The sequence below is a fragment of the Erythrolamprus reginae genome, chromosome Z (assembly GCF_031021105.1).
Source record: "Erythrolamprus reginae isolate rEryReg1 chromosome Z, rEryReg1.hap1, whole genome shotgun sequence".
NCBI lineage: Eukaryota > Metazoa > Chordata > Lepidosauria > Squamata > Dipsadidae > Erythrolamprus > Erythrolamprus reginae.
Genome location: NC_091963.1, coordinates 76,122,922 through 76,142,987, shown reverse-complemented (window position 1 = coordinate 76,142,987; position 20,066 = coordinate 76,122,922). Strand labels below are relative to the sequence as shown.

The following is a 20,066-nucleotide window of genomic DNA, read 5'->3' as shown; positions in this document are numbered from 1 at the left end:
ATGTTTTTCTATCTCGATGGCTTCCATGATTATTCTTTTGCTGTATTGTTCTGTTTTGGAAATTACCGTATATACTCGAGTATAAGCCGACCCGAGTATAAGCCGAGGCACCAATTTTTGCCACAAAAACTGGGAAAACGTATTGACTCGAGTATAAGCCGAGGTTAGAAAATGCAGTGGCTACTGGTAACTTATAAAAATGGAAAACAATAAAATTACATTAATTGAGACATGTTTTAGAATATTTATTTTAAAGAAAACCAGTAAACTAGCTCTGTAAATTTAAAAGAGGGTAAACAAATTAACAATATTAACAATAAATTAAAAAGTAAAAAAAGTAGCTCGATCAGCAACAAAGCTAAAACCTAAGAGTTAAAATCCTTCAAAACTGGATTCCTTCTCATCATTAATTGGATTTACATTATTGTTCTGTTTTTATATATGCTGTGAGCCACCCTGAGTCCTTGGAGAGGGATGGCATACAAATCCAATTAAATAAACAAACAAACAAACAAACAAATAAATAAGTGTATCCAAAGAAGAGCTTCAGCATTAGCTGCTGTGAGGTTATCAGCATAGAAAACCAAATAGATAGATAGATAGGTAGGTAGGTAGGTAGGTAGATAGATATAGATAGAAAGATAGATAGACAGACAGACAGAAAAATAGATAGATAGATAGATTGAAATAGATACAGATAGATAGATAGATAGATAGATAGATAGAAAAATAGATAGAAAGATAGAAAAATAGATAGATAGATAGATAGATAGATAGAAATAGATACAGATAGATAGATAGACAGACAGACAGATAGATAGATATAGATAGAAAGATAGATAGACAGACAGACAGACAGAAAAATAGATAGATAAATAGATAGATAGATAGATAGATAGAAAAATAGATAGATAGAAAGATAGACAGATAGAAAAAGAATTCCTGTCTAGCTCTGCCTCATAACACATTATTAGATCCTATCCAAGCAAGGACAGCAACTACCACAAAATACCATTTTTTAAACAGTTTAAATCCTTTCAAAGGAGGGGGAGGAGAATCTGACAGCAGGGGGCCTTTTTAATCCAACTAAGGGCAATGCAGAGAGAGCAAGGAATAGTTACTGTAAACCTGTTGACAAATACACACAGGGAGTAAAAAAAAAAAGCCTCTGGGTTTCAGCAAGAGGTAGCTGGCTTTTTTCACGGTGGGGGGGAGAGGGGGCATGCACACACACACACGACCTCATCGGCTTCCCATTGCTTTTTTCCCCTCTCGGTTGGAGCAAATGGCTGCCTCCTTTGCTTGAGCCAGGGAGAGGAACTACGGCGTGCGAGAGGGGACAAAAGCTGGTGCCTCCTCGCTCTGGCTCAAGCAATGGCGCCCTCGTGTGGTGACTTTGTCAATGACCCGAGTATAAGCCGAGGTTGTGTTTTTCAGCCCATTTTTTGGGCTGAAAAACTCGGCTTATACTCGAGTATATACGGTAATTTGGTACTGTCAAAATCAATTTCATGTCCTGTAGTTTTGAAGTGTTGGAAAAGGGAGGAGGTTTTTTCTTTTTTCCTCAATGCATTCTTATGTTCTGCAACACGTGCATTTACTCTCCTGTTAGTTTGTCCAGTATATGTGGCTGGGCAGATTTTACACGGTATTTGATGAACTCCCTGGTTTTCTAGCTGGATATTTTCTAGCTGGATCTTATATATATGTTTTCGTAGCTTTTCACGGGTACAGGTATGACGGTCTTGGTATACAGTGATCCCTCGGTTAGCGCGGGGGTTACGTTCCAAGACCTCCCGCGCTAACCGATTTCCGCGTTATACTGGATGCGGAAGTAAAAACACCATCTGCGCATGCGCGCCCTTTGTTCCATGGCCGCACATGCGCAGAAGGTGGAGCGACGCAAGTTCGGAGGCTGGCAATGCAATGGTGATTTTTCCGGGCTCCTCGCCGCTACCCACAGGGCAGCGCTGGCGGCAATGGCAATGGCAACCCTCCCTCCTTCCCTCCTTCCCTTCTCTCCCTCCCTCCTTCCCTCCTTCCTTCCTCTCACCGGCTTTCTTGGGGCAGCGCTGGCGGCAATGGCAATGGCAACCCTCCCTCCTTCCCTTCTCTCCCTCCCTGTCAATTTTCTCTTTAATTGTGAGTATCCTCCTGGTCTTTTTAGCGTCGCCGCCTCCACTCCGTGTGCAACATTTAGGAGGCATCTTCCAACAAGTCTGAACAAGTTCCAACAGTTGCAAAGCTTTTTTTTGCGTTTGCAACGATTGGTCGAGATTTTGGCCAATCAGCAATCAGTATGACGTCATCGGGCGGGAAAAACCGTGGTGTAGGAAAAAAAAACGCGGACTTATTTTTTAATTAATATTTTTTGAAAAACCGCGTTGCAGCGTTTCGCGCTAATCGAGAACGCGCAAATCGAGGGATCACTGTATTCGGGTTTCTTCCCGTGTAGGATTTGGAAATTTCTGGCGACGTTTCGACGAGGTCCCACTCGTCATCTTCAGGCTGGTGTTTCTGTCCTTGTTCTAAGGCGAACAATGCGAGACCTGAGCTGCCTTCCTTCTATAAATACTGGTGGCTGGGTGTGGTTTGATGGCTCAGCAATTGCCTGCTGTGTAGAAACTTCCTGGTGAGTCAGTGGGGTAACATCTGGGGTCGTTGATGTAACTGAGGTATGCTGATTAGTTAATGGTTGTAGATTAGGCGTGATATCCTGAGTAGTTGGAACTTGCAGGCTACTTGATTGTTTTGCAATGTGTGTTCTGAGTCTGGTTTCTATGGCTGGGATACCTTTGAGGGCTGGTTTCCAAATGTCTGGTAAGCGGGAGGTATCATCCCGCTTGTTCATATTTTGGGAATGTTTTTCTATCTCGATGGCTTCCATGATTATTCTTTTGCTGTAGTGTTCTGTTTTGGAAATTAATTTGGTACTGTCAAAATCAATTTCATGTCCTGTAGTTTTGAAGTGTTGGAAAAGGGAGGAGGTTTTTTCTTTTTTCTTTAATGCATTCTTATGTTCTGCAACACATGCATTTACTCAGGATATCATTAGAATTTGGTTATTGAGAAATCCAGCGAAAATTTTCCGGTATAAGATTTTTTATTTTTCTCCACCATGAAATAAAACAATATATAGTTATAAACACAACAACAATGCTTAAAATCAATCATATACAAACTTTTCTTTTCTCATTACTTGCTCAATGGAGGGGTCTTATCTCTCCCCATGTAAAATTTTCTGTTAATTTTATACATTATTAGCAATTCTTAAAATTCTAAATTAAATTTTTTCTCTCACCGTCTTACTACAAAAGGTTACAACAATGTAAAGAATAATAAAATCTCTTTTATCTAAATTTTAATCTTATATCATATAGCTAATTAAAAATTCTCTCTCTATATATATGTATCTTTAATAAAAGAAACTATTCATAATATATCACCTACATCGTAAAATAAAGTTCTATATGTTTAAGTCTAAACAATAACTAAATTTTGTGTTATATCATTATATAGTGCTACCACCATTTCTCATCTTTGCCATCTGGATTGCAAAGCTTAAATCTAATTCTCTTGTTTCAATTTTTCCAAAATTAACCAATTACTAATACATACATAATGTACCTCTTAATTTTCTATCCAATCATAAAACTTTCCCCAATCCAAGTCTTGTTTATCTTTAAGTTTCAAAGTCAATCTACTCATCTCTGCACAATCCATAATTTTTCTCAAAACTTCCCTTTCCATTGGTATCCTATTCAATTTCCAACATTATGCATATACAATCCTAGCTGCTGTAATTATATGTATAATTAAATATGTCTCTTCTTTATCAAAATTATCTGGTAAAATGCCCAGAAGGTGTATCTCGGGTCTAAGATCAATAGTCTTTCTTAAAATCTTCTGAATCCAATGTTGAATTTGTGTCCAAAATTTATGTGTTTCCGGACAAGTCCATTACATGTGATAGAACGAGCCAGTTAACTCGCTGCATTTCCAACAGTTCATTGACAGATTCTGAAACATTTTCACTAGCTTTTGTGGTGATATATGCCATCTATAAAATATCTTATACATATTTTCCTTAAAACACAGTTGATATTGTCATTTTATAATTTCTCTCCCATAATTGCAGCCAACAATCTCTGTCTATTGTATAGCCCAGTGTTTTTAAACCAGTGTGCCACGGCACACTAGTGTGCCGGGAGACATGGTCAGATGTGCTGCGAAGCTGAGCTTCATTCTTCGCATCTCCTTTTTCGCGCCTTCCTTCTTTGTGGCAGGTGACCTTTGGGGCCCAGCGGGTGGGCACCAGCAGCAGCGGCACTGGGCAGTAGCCGGGGACGGCGGCTGCAAGTGGGACCTCCGGGGAGGAGGTACCGGCACTGGCAGTGCCCCGCCCAGCTGGAGCTTCCCTGGCAGGGGCGGCGACCAGTGACCTTTAGGGCCCTGCAGGAGGGCACCGGAAGCAGCGGCACCAGGCAGTAGCCGGTGCGGCAGCTGCGAGTGGGAGCTCCAGGGCAGAGGCACTGGCAGCGCCCCACTCAACTGGAGCTTCCATGGCGGGGGCGGCGGCAAGTAACCTTTGGGGCCCAGTGGGAGGGCACCGGCAGCGGGAGGGTGCCAGCAGCAGCGGCATCAGGTAGTAGCTGGCAGACAGCAGCTGCGAGTGGGAGTTCCAGGGCGTAGGCACCAATGGTGGTGGCTGGACGTGTTGCTGGACATCGTACATGCTGGTGCTGCGGGGCTGGCACTGGTTCGCTGGCTGGGCTGGGACAGAGGTGCCAGCCCCATGCCCATGCCCAGCGCAGCGCCAGCATGTATGGCAGAGGTCCCCAAACTACGGCCCGCAGGCCACATATGGCCCACTAAGGCCATTTATCTGGCCCACGGGTCTTTTCCAAGGCCGCACTGGAAAAGCAGTGAGAACGTCCCCCTCAATCTCATCTCACCCAAGGTAAAGTAAGGCTTGCCGAAAGCCGAGCTGGGCACAACACGCACATACACGCACACACCCGCCTCCTCCTCTTTGATTTGCTAGCTCCTGTTTTCTGAATGGGGATTGAATGGGAGTCCGGGATCGGAGGGTGGAGGCTTGTCGGATGAGTCCTCCGTGGGGAGAGAAGAGGGAGGGTGAAAGAGGGAAAAGAGAGAGAGAGAAGTGGAGAGAAAGAAAGAAAAGGGAAAGAGAAGGGAAAAAGAGCGAGGGAAAGAAGTGGAAAGGAAGGAAGGAGGGAGGGAAGGAAGGGGGAGAAAGAGAGGGAGAAAGAAAGGGAGGGAGGAAGAGAGATAGCAAGAGAGTGAGAAAGAGACAGAGAGAGCAAGAGACAGAAAGAAAGCGAGAGAGAGAGAGAGAAAGAAAGAAGGTATGTGCAGTGTGCATAGGAATCTGTTCATAGATTTTTTTATAGTCCGGCCCTCCAACAGTCCGAGGGACAGTGAACTGGCCCTCTGTGTAAAAAGTTTGGGGAACCCTGATGTATGGTGTCCAGCAACACGTCCAGCCGCTGCCGTCAGGGCTCCTGCTCGCAGTCGACTCCTCTGCCGCCACCCCTGGCTACTGCCCGATGCCACTGTTGCCAGCATGGTGTATGAGAGAGAAAGAGAGACAGAGCAAGAGAGACAGAGAAAGAGAGAGAGAAAGAAACAGATAGCAAGAGAGAGAAAGAAAGAGAGATAAGAGACAGAGAAAGAGAGAGAGAAAGAGACACAGAGAAAGAAAGAGAGAAAGCAAGCAAGAGAGAGATAGAAAGCAAGAGAGAAAGAGAGGGGGAAGGAGGGAGAGAAAGAGGGATGGAGAGAGAGAAAGAAAAAGGAAGGGAGAGAAAGAGGGAGGGAGAGAGAAATAGAGTGAAAGGGAGGAAGAGAGATTTTGTTTGTCCAAACTTTTTAAGCCCCCCCGCACCGCCCCCGCTCAATGTTCCCCAGGATTTTGTAAATGTGAATAATGTGCCGCGGCTCAAAAAAGGTTGGGAAACACTGGTATAGCCTATATTTCTCATCCATTTTATCATTGTGTCCTTAACCTGCTCAAATTCTAATTCAATCGTTAAGAAGTATTTGTAAAAATTTTTTGATCAAGTTAACATCCTGACCCAATAAGATTTGATCTAATTCTGTTTTTGTAAGTTAATACCTTCTGTTTTAATGTCTTTCTCAAATCTTGATTGTAACTGTAAATACACAAACCAATCCAGTTTTATACCTTGTTTTTCTAATTCTTGAAGTGGTTTTAACTTCAATGATTGTGTCAGTATATCTTTATATCTTAAAATATTAGACCAGTTTATTCTATTGGGGTGCATAAATACTTTTATTATCGATATCCAAAATGGTACTTTTGAGTAGTGTTTCGCTTTCATCTTTTCCCAAATTGCCATCAACGAACTTCTTATAATATGTCTCTGAAAGTAACTATGTATGTTCTTCTTCTCATACCACATAAATGCACGCCAACCTATTTGCACGTCATGTCCTTCTAACACCAATAGTCTTTTATTGCTAAGTAAAATCCAGTCCTTTACCCATGTCATTGCTGCAGCGAAAATTGAGGAGGTTAATTATAGACAAATATGGAGGAAAATGTTGAAACAGATGAGGAGCTGGAAAGAGAAAAAGCTAAGGAGAATGGCTAAAATAAGAGCATTAAAAATTATGATAGTTCCCAAAATGATGTACCTGTTTCAGGTATTGCCAGGGTTTTTTATCAGCATCCAAGTTTAGGGAGTGGGACAAAAAACTTAATTAGAAACATAGAAGACTGACGGCAGAAAAAGACCTCATGGTCCATCTAGTCTGCCCTAATACTATTTCCTGTATTTTATCTTACAATGGATATATGTTTATCCCAGGCATGTTTAAATTCGGTTACTGTGGATTTACCAACCACGTCTGCTGGAAGTTTGTTCCAAGGATCTACTACTCTTTCAGTAAAATAATATTTTCTCATGTTGCCTTTGATCTTTCCCCCAACTAACTTCAGATTGTGTCCCCTTGTTCTTGTGTTCACTTTCCTATTAAAAACACTTCCCTCCTGAACCCTATTTAACCCTTTAACATATTTAAATGTTTCGATCATGTCCCCCCTTTTCCTTCTGTCTTCCAGACTATACAGATTGAGTTCATTTAGTCTTGCCTGATACGTTTTATACTTAAGACCTTCCACCATTCTTGTAGCCCGTCTTTGGACCCGTTCAATTTTGTCAATATCTTTTTGTAGGTGAGGTCTCCAGAACTGAACACAGTACAGTGGAACCCCGACATAAGAGCTGCTCTACTTAAGAGCAACTCGAGATAAGAGCTGGGAGGGGAGAGATATTTTTGTTCTACTTACAAGCCCAAATTCGAGATACAAGCGCCAAGGAGCTGTCTCCTGAAGCCAAACGCTAACTTCCGCGTTCGGCTTCAGGAGACAGCTGCGAAGCGGCGCGCGTGTTTTAAAAGGTTGCAGCCGGCCTGGGGGGCTCGGGGGGGTGCTTGCAGCTTTCTTTCTTGCTCTTTTTCTTTCTCTCTTTTACCTTCCCTTCCTCTATTTCTTCTTTTCTTTCTCCTTCCCACCTTCTTCCCTCCCTCCCTCCCTTCACTCATTCCTCTCTTACTCTCCCCTTTCATAAGTTTCCTTGCTTCCTTCCTCTGTTCCTGTCCCTTCCCCCTTTCTTTCTTTCTTTCTTTCTTTCTTGCTCTTTTTCTTTCTCTCTTTTACCTTCCCTTCCTCTATTTCTTCTTTTCTTTCTCCTTCCCACCTTCTTCCCTCCCTCCCTCCCTTCACTCATTCCTCTCTTACTCTCCCCTTTCATAAGTTTCCTTGCTTCCTTCCTCTGTTCCTGTCCCTTCCCTCTTTCCTTCCTTCCTTCCCACCCTCCGTCCATTCATTCACCCATTCCTCTCTTGATCGCTTAAAGCCGGTCCCTGGTGCAAAAAGGGTTGGGGACCTCTGTCCTACAGGATTGGGTGGCAGAGAAGTTGAACATATGTAAATTTAAAAGTTTAAGAAAGTTTACAAGTTAAGTGAAAGAAACTTCATTATTCATTTATATGTACATGTACATTTCTTCATTAAAAACATGTCTTTCTGCATAATTTAGACTAACTTTGTGAGTTTTTTGAGGGCTGGAACCAATTAAAATTATTTACATTAATTCCTATGGGGAAAAGTCGTTCGAGATAAGAGCTGCTCGACTTAAGAGCCCAGGTCCGGAACGAATTAAACTCGTATCTCGAGGTACCACTGTACTCCAAATGTGGTCTCACCAGCGCTCTGTATAGGGGGATCACAATCTCCCTCTTCCTGCTTGTTATACCTCTAGCTATGCAGCCAAGCATTCTACTTGCTTTTCCTACCGCCTGACCACACTGCTCACCCATTTTGAGACTGTCAGAAATCACTACCCCTAAATCCTTCTCTTCTGAAGTTTTTGCTAACACATAACTGCCAATGCAATACTCAGATTGAGGATTCCTTTTCCCCAAGTGCATTATTTTACATTTGGAAACATTAAACTGCAGTTTCCATTGCTTTGACCATTTATCTAGTAAAGCTAAATCATTTACCATATTACAGACCCCTCCAGGAATATCAACCCTATTGCACACTTTAGAGTCATAGGCAAATAGGCAAACCTTCCCTACCAGACCGTCCCCTATGTCACTCACAAACATATTAAAAAGAATAGGACCCAGAACAGACCCTTGTGGCACACCGCTTGTAACCTGTCTCTGCTTATTGGGTTGAAGAAGACAAAAGACCGAGAGTAAGGAAAAAGTGGTTAATAGCTAATGAAAAAGAGGGTGGATGAGGAATTCCCTGTTTGGAGTTGTATAGAGAAGCATTTCAAAATGAAAGATTAATAGAGTTGCAATTATTTAAAAATAAATGGGTAAAATTGGAAAAAGAGATGAATGGGATGAAGAATAGAGAATTAATTTTTATAAGGTGGAATAAAAGCAATCTAGATAAATTAATAGGTCCCCTGAAAGGGACTATGGAAATCTGGAAAAAATGGCAAGGGCAAATAGGGTTATATAAATCAAAACTGTCATTGTTATATGTAATAAATAGAGATAATGAAACAAATTTAAATAGGGTTATAAGAGAGTTGAAGGGAAGAGGGATAGCAAAGATAAAACAGTTATATGAGAAGGATGGGAGGCCAAGTAGAAATTGTATAGAATGGTGGTTGGGTAAGGGAAGATGGCTACAAATAAATGCAATATGCAAATATCTGAATGAAAGAGAGAATAAAGAAGCAGTATTTAGGGAGGAGATAGAGTTAGAGAAAATAATAAGAGAAAAAAGTGAGGGTACAAAGGCGCAAGCAAGTAATATATATAAGATGTTAGTGCAGTCAGATGGGTATGTGACCCAAGGATTGACTAAATGGTGGCAGAATGAAATACAAGTAGATTGCAAGAGATGAACAATATAATGGAGAATATAAGGAAAATTAAGAATACAAGGGTTAGGGAAATGAGAAGGAAAATGTTACATAAGTTCAATTTGCATATTTCCAGCAGAATGTTAAAAATACTTGTTGGCATGGTCGTCAAAATAAAGGAGTGTTTATGCACATGCTTTGGGAATGCCCGGTAGTGCAGAACTTTTGGCAAAAAGTGCAAAAGGATATTAATAGGATGTTAAATATACGATGGATAATAATTATTAAGGAAATGGCAGTAATAGTTAAAAGCAGTGCATTGGGAGAATTTAGAGAAATAAAACAAGCAGCGATAGAAAGCGCTCAGGCGATAATAATCTTGGGTTGGAAGGATGCAACAAAATGGACAATGCAAAATTGGTACCGGTACATGGTGGATCATATTCAATTTGAGATTATGGACAAAAGGATGAATTTGGTTAATGAAACTGATTTGTGACAACTGATGGGACAGTGGGACAAGGTAAGACGATATATGGTTCGAGACCAAGCTACAAGGAATAAATTGGAATCACTTTATAATCTGTAAATACATATTTTGCTCTTGAGTTAAAATGGTATATATAAGAAACATCCCCAATTTGGTGGTGGGGTGTCAATGTTTGTCTGGTGGTGGGCACCAATCACAGAGCACTTGTTATATGTTTTGTGTGTGTTTATATTCTATAAAATCAATTTTAAAAATCATATATAAAAAGATATTTCAAATCAGTCTCTTTATACATAGTCTCATTTTTATAAGCTAAAGGCATGCATGTGGTAAATCTTGGCAGTTTCTCAGTGAGGCTAATTAAGATTTAACAGTTCTGCGGCTAGGCTGCTTCCAAAGATCAAAGCTGCTCACATTCCTTCATGAGATAAGGATTCTCCGGTTTCACAGACTTACAAATTACAGCTTTCCATCATTTCAGCAGACAAAGCACTTTTTCTCTCAGGATTCTTAGCAGGGAAATAACAGATGGCTGAGACCTCAAATCATCATCTGACTCCATTGCAAAATGTTGTCACTCCACTTCAAATTACCCATACTCCACCCTTAAATACCTACAGGAAGTGGTCACAATTCCCTAGTGTTAACAAACCACAGACTACTTCCTTTTTCCATACAAGTATTCTCCCCCGCACCGGGGTAATTTTTTTTAAAAAAATTCTCCATGCAAACTTTTTCAATACCATTTAAAAGTTTCATAATACAATAAAAACAGTATCAAGTTAGTAAGTCAAATTATAAATAATCACCCCCAAAAGATTTATTAGTTCCCCATTAATTACTTCCTGTCAATCCAGCTCCCACAACCTTGACCTCTAATTTTGTCATCTAGATATCTGATTTTCTTCTAATTGAATTCCACCTCGATTTCCTTTAAACCTTATTAGTTTAGTATCTTTATCTTTTAGTAATCCAGGTATGCCTTAGTGCCTACTTCTCTTCCTTTTGTATTCTCCAAAACCCTTACAAGAAAAAGACTTTATCAACTAAGAATATAAAAGGAGCCAAATATTTCCTCAACTTCATCAGCAGATGTCTTCCATATAGTCTCATAATTACTTCCAATTCTTCAAATTTGACCTCTGTAACAACTTTACAATTTAAATTGTGTGAATTCCAAAAAAACAATCTTAGACTCCCAACTTCCACATAAAACAATTTATAAAGTTCTTAGGATTTTTAAGAAATTTAAACGATGGTTGTAATGCCAAATAATGAATTCAAAAATAGTACAGCCGCAGCCATTTCCGCTTCTGCCCAACTTCCAGAATAAATAATTTTTTTAAAAAAGTCCGAATCAAGGTCCCCTCTGGGAAATTCGCTCACCCTTTCCAGCAACTTTCAACCTTCTCAACCTTCTGCACAAGAACTTATGTTTCTTCTCCTTTCACATGACTCCCGACGCTTCAAAACCTATCTTTCCAGCACACAGTCACCGTGGCTATGGCGACCGAGGTAATTTCCCCCACTGCCGGTCGAGGTCACAAATCTACCTGTCGTGAACGTGCCAGCCCCAAAAACAACAGGTGACCAAGACCCTTTTTTCACTTCCCCTCCAGGGAGGTTCCGGGCTGATCTGTCCAGAATCGGCACCTCCAAATAGCGGAGATTTGGCATCCCCCTGCGAGCACAAAGGAGAAGCCGTCTCGCTGCGGCACTGACCACGCCCCTCCCCCCATACAAGTATTCTTGTCTGTTTCTTAATCTTCTAAAGAGGGCATCTAGCAAAGGTTCCAGACCTTCCTCCTCCTAAGTCAGACTCTACTGTCATTGGCATATCTGCCACCTCTGGTGGTCCTTCGGGTTCATCCAGGTCTATTTCTTCCTCACACTCACTCTCTGCATCAGCTGACAACACCTCTGTCCCAGGTTATTTATACCAAGAGGGGCCTGGCTCATCCTCCTCAGAATCTTTCATTACCAGAGGTGGACAAGGAGCACTCACAACACTATCCCCTCCCCACAGGCCCCTTCCCCCAGATATTTCACTAGGGATGTGGTTTGGAAGGAAAGTGCACATGAAAATCAAGAATCAAGTCAGGAGCAACAGTGTCCTGGGCATCTACCCAAATGCAATTGTCAGGCCCACCACCGGTCCACTCCACCAGGTATTGAAACTGGTCTTTAAGCCATCGGAAATCTCGGATCCTGGCAACATCCAACTTGGGCAGATGAATATCTACCTTGGGTAAACAGCCTTGAACACCGGGAACTGTCGGGGCTGGATAGGAGATCGGAGCGGGCAATCAGGACTGACTGAAGCAGGTCACTCTCACTCTCTGGATCAGCTGGCAACACCACTGGCCCAGGGTACCAAGATGGGCCTGGCTCATCCTTCTCAGAATCTATGATTACCAGAGATGGACGAGGAGCACTCACAACAATGGTACTTTTTCTTTATGTTACGGCCTATATTCCCAGAATTGTTTCTGGTGTTTTTTGGACTTTTTGTCCTCAATTCTCATTGGACAAGGAAAACCCTATCTGAAGCCTGATTCCAACCTATCCTGGAGAAAAATCAGATTCACTTAACAACTGTTATTAATTTAACAACTACAGTGATTTACCTAACAATTGTGTCAAGAAAGATTGTAAAATGGGGCGAATTTGCTTAATGTTTCACTTAGTAACAGACAGGTTCAATTATGGTCATAACTTGTATTAATCTAATGTGCACAATAACATTTTGATAATATAAATACTCTCCAAAGAGGCTCAACCTGGTGCACAGTGTAAAAACATTTTCTTTTTTGCTATCTGGAGTATTTATTTACTTTGCTGACTTTTGTTACCTTTATAAAATGTAGTCTACCCAATTAAAATATTATTGAATGGGTTTAAAAAGTAACTAGTTACTTAAAAAGTAGCAGACTTGAAATTCTTTAAAGACCACCAAAGATTACAGTTCTATAATAATTACTGTGCTGAAACTAGACAAAGCCATTATCTTATCATGAATTTCGATAGTTGACTAGTTGAGTAGTTGACTATTCTTGATCTGTTGACAAAGAAATTATATCTAGAAATTATTTTTATCATGAAGAAACCTGCTGTCCATGATTCAGAAATAACCTAACAGGTGTTGGCAGTGATAAAAATAGTTGTCTGGGGAATACTGAGGTAAAACAGTTGGGAGTGACAGATATGTTGAACAGGGATTTCCACATGTTCTACTCATCTTAAGATTTTACAATTTTTTTTTCAGATGAATCTCTGCTGGCAGTAATTTAGCTAAAAACCTAAGCTCATTGACATGTTGAAATCACACTTCCACTATAACTCAGCAACTTTAGGCAATCCACAATAATTTCAGTGATTTCTTTCTTGCTCTGGGCTTTGACAAATGAAATGCACTTGTTCTGAACATTCAATATTATATATAATTATATGAGGCATTGATCTCCATTATGTAATGCTAGGTCAAAAATTTATGTTGCTTTGCAAGCATGACTTTGTTAAAAATGAATCATGTTACCTTTTCTGGATAAAGTAACTAAATTACGAAAGCAAAAAAATACTGTGGACATAATATACTTAAACTTCAGTAGTACTTCTTGTTAAGAGCAATATAGGATAGATAGTACTATGACTAGATGGATTTGCAATTGGCTAACCCATAGCAGATAGTCCTCAATGGAATTGCATCTACATGGAGAAAAGTATGCAGTGGGATACTTCAAAGTTCAGTCTTGGGCTCAGTATTCATCAATATCTTAATAAATCTAGAAGAGGGGATAGAAAAGGAAGTCATAACATTTGCAGACAACACCAAGCTGGAAGGAATAGCTAATATTTTGAAACATAGTCTCAAGATGCAGAAAGATCTTGACAGAGTTGAGCACTGGGCTCTTTCAAATAAGATGAAGTTTGGTGGTTTCCTTAGGTAGGAAAAATCAAATGCGTAGATGGTACCTAACTCAATAATAGTAATTGTGAAAGAGATCTAGATATCCTAGTAGACCACACTTAAACCAGCAATGTGCTGCAACTGTCAAAAAAGACAATGCAGTCTAAGACAACAAGGATAGTACTGCTTTACATTGCACACTTGGAATACTGTGCCCAGTTCTGATCACCATGTTACTGAAAAATGTTGAGACCTTTGAAAATGTACAGGGAAGAGTAATATAGATCAGGGGTCTCCAACCGCCGGTCCGCGGACCGGGACCGGGCCGTTGGGGGTTTTCAGCCGGTCCGCGGCGCCAGGGCCCCCTCGGCCTTTCCGCGCTGCCCACCGCCCGCCCGATTTGCCCCCTCTGCTCCTCTGCCACCTCCTGCCTTTCACCGTAGCTCCTCCCGCACCCGGAACGCACGCCCTGCCCGCCTCACATTTGCCGAGAGGACTTTCGCCCCGGGCTCTCAGCAAGGGGGCTGCATGAGAGGCGGGGCCGGCGGAAGGTGATATTCAATGTCGGGGGCGCACGGGCGGTTTTGCGCGCGCTCCCTATCTCCCTGCTAGCCCACTCGGAATACTGTATTCAAAATAAGAAAAGCCTTCGCCGGCAAAGGCTTTTCTTATTTTGAATACGTATTCCGAGTGGGCTAGCAGGGAGATAGGGAGCGCGCGCAAAACCGCCCGTGCGCCCCCGACATTGAATATCACCTTCCGCCGGCCCCGCCTCTCATGCAAACCCCCTTGCTGAGAGCCCGGGGCGAAAGTCCTCTCGGCAAATGTGAGGCGGGCAGGGCGTGCGCGCGTCACCGCTGAGAAGAACGGAGAGAGAACGAGAGTGAGTGAAAGCAACAGACAGCAAGATAGAGAGAAAGTGAGAAAGAGAGAGTGAGAGAAAGGGGGGGAGAGAAAGAGATAGCAAGAGAGAGAGAACAAGAGAGAGAAAGAGCGTGAGAAACAAAACAAGAGAGAAAGAGTGAGAGAGAGAGAAAGCAAAAGAGACAGAAAGAAAACAAGAGAGAGAAAGTGAGAAGAAGAGAGAGAAAGAGGGGGAGAGAGAGAGAAAGAGAGAGGGGGGAGAGAGAGAAAGAGAGGGAGAAAGAGAGGGAAAGGGGGGAGAGATAGCAAGAGAGGGAGAGAGAAAGAGAGAGGGAAAGGGGGAGAGAGGGGGGAGAGAAAGAGGAGATAAAGGAAGAGGAGAGAAAGGAAGAGAAAGAAAGAAAGAGGGATAGAAAGAGAGAGAGAGTGAGAGATGCTCAGTGAGCCTTTCTTTGAAGTTGCCTTTCTTTCTTTCTTTCTTTCTTTCTCTTTCTTTCTTTCTTGCTCTTTTTCTTTCTCTCTTTTACCTTTCCTTCCTCTATTTCTTTTCTTTCTCCTTCCTACCTTCTTCCCTCCCTCCCTCCAGTCCTTCCTCTCTTACTCTCCCCTTTCATAAGTTTCCTTGCTTCCTTCCTCTGTTCCTGTCCCTTCCCTCTTTCCTTCTTTCTTCCTTCCTTCCTTCCTTCCTTTCCTCCCTTCCTTTCCTCCCTCCATTTCTTGCTTTCCTTTTCCTTCCTCCCTTCTTTCCTCCCTCATTCCCTTCTTTCACTCCTTCCTCTCTTACTCTCCCCTTTCACACCTTTCTTTGCTTCTTTGCACCCTTCTTCTGTTCCTGTACCTTCCCTCTTTCCTTCCTTCCTTCCCACCCTCCGTCCATTCATTCACCCATTCCTCTCTTGATCGCCCCTTTTACGGCGCCGCTGACAGCTAGCTCCCCCCCCCCCCCCACCGGGCCATGGAAAACTGGTCTAGCTGAAAGCCGGTCCCTGGTGCAAAAAAGGTTGGGGACCTCTGATATAGATGATCAAAGATCTGGAGATTAAATCATATGATAAATGGTTGAGGGAGCTAGGTATGCCTAGTCTATTCAAGAGAAGGATCATGATAACTGTCTTCCAATACTTGTGGCTGTCACAAAGAAGAGAGAATTGGGTTATTCTGAAGGTCACCTGGAGGCAAGACAGGAAGCAATAGATGAAATTTGTCAGTTTGTCAAGCTAGAGTAAGGAAAAATTTTCTGATGTGAGAGCATTTAGTGGAATACTTGTGTCCTGGGATTGTGGGTCTCCATCACTGGAGATTTTCAAAAATAGGCTGCGTGATCATTTGATTGGGACCTTACCTGGAACCTTACTCTCCTGCCTTAGTCAGTTTTCAACTAGAAAACCTCTGAGATACCTTCCAGTCTTATGATTCTCTGATTTAGGGAGTACAGTGATCCCCCGTTCGTTGCGAGGGTTCCGTTCCAGGAGCCCCCGCAACGAGCGGGTTTTCGCGAAGTAGCGATGCGGAAGTAAAAACACCTTCTGCGCATGTGCAGATTGTGTTTTTATTCCCACAGCGCTAGCGAGGAGCCGAAGATTGGGGGCGGCGCGGCTGTTTGCCGCCGGCATGGAGGGCTTCCTAGCAGCCCCCCAAACCCGGGTTGGGGGTCCGGGGGGCGCTGGCTCTCGCCGCTTTCGAGCTGAATCCGGGAGCGAATTCGCTCCCGGATTCAGCTCGAAAGCGGCGAGAACGAACGGCAAGGAACGCCTTTTCCACGCCGTTCATTCTCGCCGATTTCGAGCTGAATCCAGGAGCGAATTCGCTCCCGGATTCAGCTCGAAAGCGGCGAGAACGAACGGCAAGGAACGCCTTTTCCACGCCGTTCATTCTCGCCGATTTCGAGCTGAATCCAGGAGCGAATTCGCTCCCGGATTCAGCTCGAAAGCGGCGAGAACGAACGGCAAGGAACGCCTTTTCCACGCCGTTCATTCTCGCCGATTTCGAGCTGAATCCAGGAGCGAATTCGCTCCCGGATTCAGCTCGAAAGCGGCGAGAACGAACGGCAAGGAACGCCTTTTCCACGCCGTTCATTCTCGCCGATTTCGAGCTGAATCCAGGAGCGAATTCGCTCCCGGATTCAGCTCGAAAGCGGCGAGAACGAACGGCGTGGGCGGGCGAAGGGCGGGCGGCAGCGAGGAGTTTGCGTGGGCGGTGGGGAAACTCCTCGCTGACGCCAGCAAGAGGGGGAAGACCCAGGGAAGCCGCTGCCATCTACGCATGCGTGCCCGGCACGCATGCGTAGATGGTATTTTTGACTTCCGGGTTGAAAAATAGCGAAGTACCCTGTTCGCAATGGTTGGGGACGCAATAAACGGGGGATCACTGTATTTGTTCGCAAAGCCCATCATGATCTCGGACAGCAGACTGGGAGATAGATCCCTCCTGTCATATCTGCTTCAAAGAATGAATGTGAGCACTTCAGCCTGCAAAGATCTGGTCTACGAGGGTTATCTGAAAAGTAAGGTTACAAAGCACATAGTAAGGCTGCAAAGCACGTAGCTCTTGCAGGGAATGTTCATGGGGAAAGTTGGTATTACTATCGTGTAGCGGAAAGCCAGCAGAAGGGAATGAGCAGAGCCAGTGGTTAGTAGATCATCAACTGGCATTGTGAAGATTAGAGATGAGTGTCCTCATTCCGTTTCCCTCCAAACGTGAAGTGCACACTGTTAATACGCTACCTGAATGCTAAGTGCATGAACGTTGCTGCAATGGGTGCCCAGGTTTTGTGCATGATAGGTGCCCAAGATTTTTCTCTCCAATTGCTGAATTTTGAATTTTTTGGCTGAAGGAGAATGGGCATGGCGCCACTGCATTGATTGACATTTGCTCTCTGGAGTATGGTGATAATCCCAAGTTTTATCTCCTGTCACCAGTGAGGAGCCGCACTTACTGTTTACTGGGATGCCTTTGGGTGGACGGCAGGCGTGGGTGGGCAGTTGACGGGCGCGGTGGTTGCACGTGTCTGCCAGGTACAGGATTTACTTCCTGCACATGCGCAGGAAGCAAATCGCACACCAGGCGCACGTGCCCCACTGCCAGTCAGTTAGAGTTGTGTACCCAGTTCCATTTCCACTACCCGAACGGTGTCCCTCCCTCCCCCCCCCCCCGTCCCGTGAGCAGCCGGCCTCACCAATCACTATACAGTTGAGAAAAGCCTTGCCTTCTGTTCTGTCTGGGTTTTCCCAGACCTCCACACCCACTGAAAAAACAGCCAGACACTCTGGTAAAATCCAAAAGTATTTTATAGCAGGAAAAAATAAGCACAAAGGAAAACCTGTCTTCACAGCAGACAGGTTACAATACGTTACAACAGGGTCCTGATGTCCAGTCAATTTCACAAGCTTCTTGCTGGCACCCCCCCCCCCAAGGTTTCAATAGTCCAAGGCACAAACCAGGATTGTAGCCACCAAAGTTCACAGACAGGTCTCACGAATCTCCAAGATAAAACTCCACAAGCCAGGAAGGGTGGGGCCGCCTTTTATCCTTTCCCAAGCACCACACCCAAACCCAGCTGTGACCTCTAATGCTGGAAATACCTAGCCAATTGAGTTCGTCTCTGATTAGCTCTTCTTTGTCGCATATCTATGATGTCATGAGCATCTTCCCCCAGGGAATCCAGGCTGCTTGCTGGGGAGAGCTCCCCCTGGTGGAACTCTGGCTGTCCTTCTTCTTCAGCCTGGGATTCCGCTTCCTCGTCAGTCTGCACCTCCTGGTCCTCAGCCTCTCCCTCTGAGCTGGAAGCCGACAGCAAATCAGCCATTCCCGGAGGGGTCCCAGGCTGAACCACAACACCTTCAATCTGAAAATGGTCAGGAAATTCTCGGTTTTTGTGCTTCAGTATCTTGGGCATCCATCAGAGCAGCATTCATGCCTTTAGCATTCAGATAGCATATTACAACATGCACTTTGCACCAGTCGATGATCCACTGGCACTTTCCATTCTTTCGCTGGCTTCCCACTACATGATAGTAATGTCAACTCCCCCCGCCCACAACATGCCTTGTAACCTTACTTTCCAGAAAACCCTCTATGATTAAGAACGAGGGGGGAACTAACAAAGAACTATTATTTAAAAATTGGAGTAGAATTGAAATCGGTACCTTAAGTGATCCTTTTAAAGCATGTTTAGAAACATGGCTTAAATGGCAGAGGACAAGCGGAATAAAAGTATCCAAGTTATCAACGTTACACGGATTAAATATAGGGGACGATGCTAATCTAAGTAGAATTATTAAAATACTAAATAGTAAAGGGGTGACGAGAATTGAACAATTATATGAGAAAGATGGAAGAGTTAGTAGAACCAGATTGGAATGGTGGATCGGTAAACAGAATTGGTTGCAGATCAATGCAATATGTACATATTTAAATAAAAGTGAGAATAAAGAAATCTTCTTACGAGAAGAAAATAGTTTAGAAAAAATAATAAATGAAAAGATAAATGAAAGTAAAGCACAAGCCAGCAAAATATATAGGATGTTATTGCAAAGGGAAGAAGAAGTAGCTAAAAGTTTAACAAGATGTTGGCAGGATGATTTACAAATAGATGAGAGAGAAATGAAAGAAATAATAGAAAATATATATAAGATTAAAAATACGAGAGTTAAAGAGATGAGAAGAAAAATCTTACATAAGTGGTATTATACACCTGTACAAATTGCACACTTCCAGGGGAAAGAGAAGAGCAAATGTTGGCATGGGTGTCAGAAAAAAGGAATATTTATGCATATGATCTGGGAGTGTGCAGAAATACAGAAATTCTGGAAGGTAGTCCAGAATGAAATTAATAAAATGTTAAACATTAATTGGATTATTATAAAAGAAACAGCAATTTTAATTAAATACAGTGAACCCTCGAGTTTCGCGTCCTCAAGGATCGTGAAAGGGCTATTTCGCTAGTTTTCAACCCGGAAGTAAACTCCACCATCTGCGCATGCGTGCCCTTCCACGCATGCGTAGATGGTGGAGTTTCCCCGCCGGGCAGAGGCTTCCCTGGGTCTTCCCCCTCTTGCCCCGGTAAGACCCCAGCGGCGGTGGGCTGGAGCGCGAGCTTGGGGCAGCCTAGCTCCGCTCCCCAGCTGGGAAGCGGATCTAGGGAGTCCCCACCGCGCGCGCGTTGCTGGGGAAAGCGCGCGCGCTTGGGAACATCCCAGCTCCGCTCCCCAGCTGGGAAGCGGATCTAGGGAGTCCCCACCGCGCGCGCGTTGCTGGGGAAAGCGTGCGCGCTTGGGGACTCCCTAGATCCGCTTCCCAGCTGGGGAGCGGAGCTGGGATGTTCCCAAGCGCGCGCGCTTTCCCCAGCAACGCGCGCGCGGTGGGGACTCCCTAGATCCGCTTCCCAGCTGGGGAGCGGAGCTGGGATGTTCCCAAGCGCGCGCGCTTT

The 20,066-nt window shown here is 43.6% G+C and overlaps 1 protein-coding gene across 4 annotated transcripts in view; it reads right to left on the bottom strand.

The window, feature by feature from the left end:
* The window catches only part of UBA5 (ubiquitin like modifier activating enzyme 5), a 59,620-nt gene that overhangs the window by 38,355 nt on the left and 1,199 nt on the right, over positions 1 to 20,066 (bottom strand). The gene's annotated exons all lie outside the window — the stretch shown is intronic.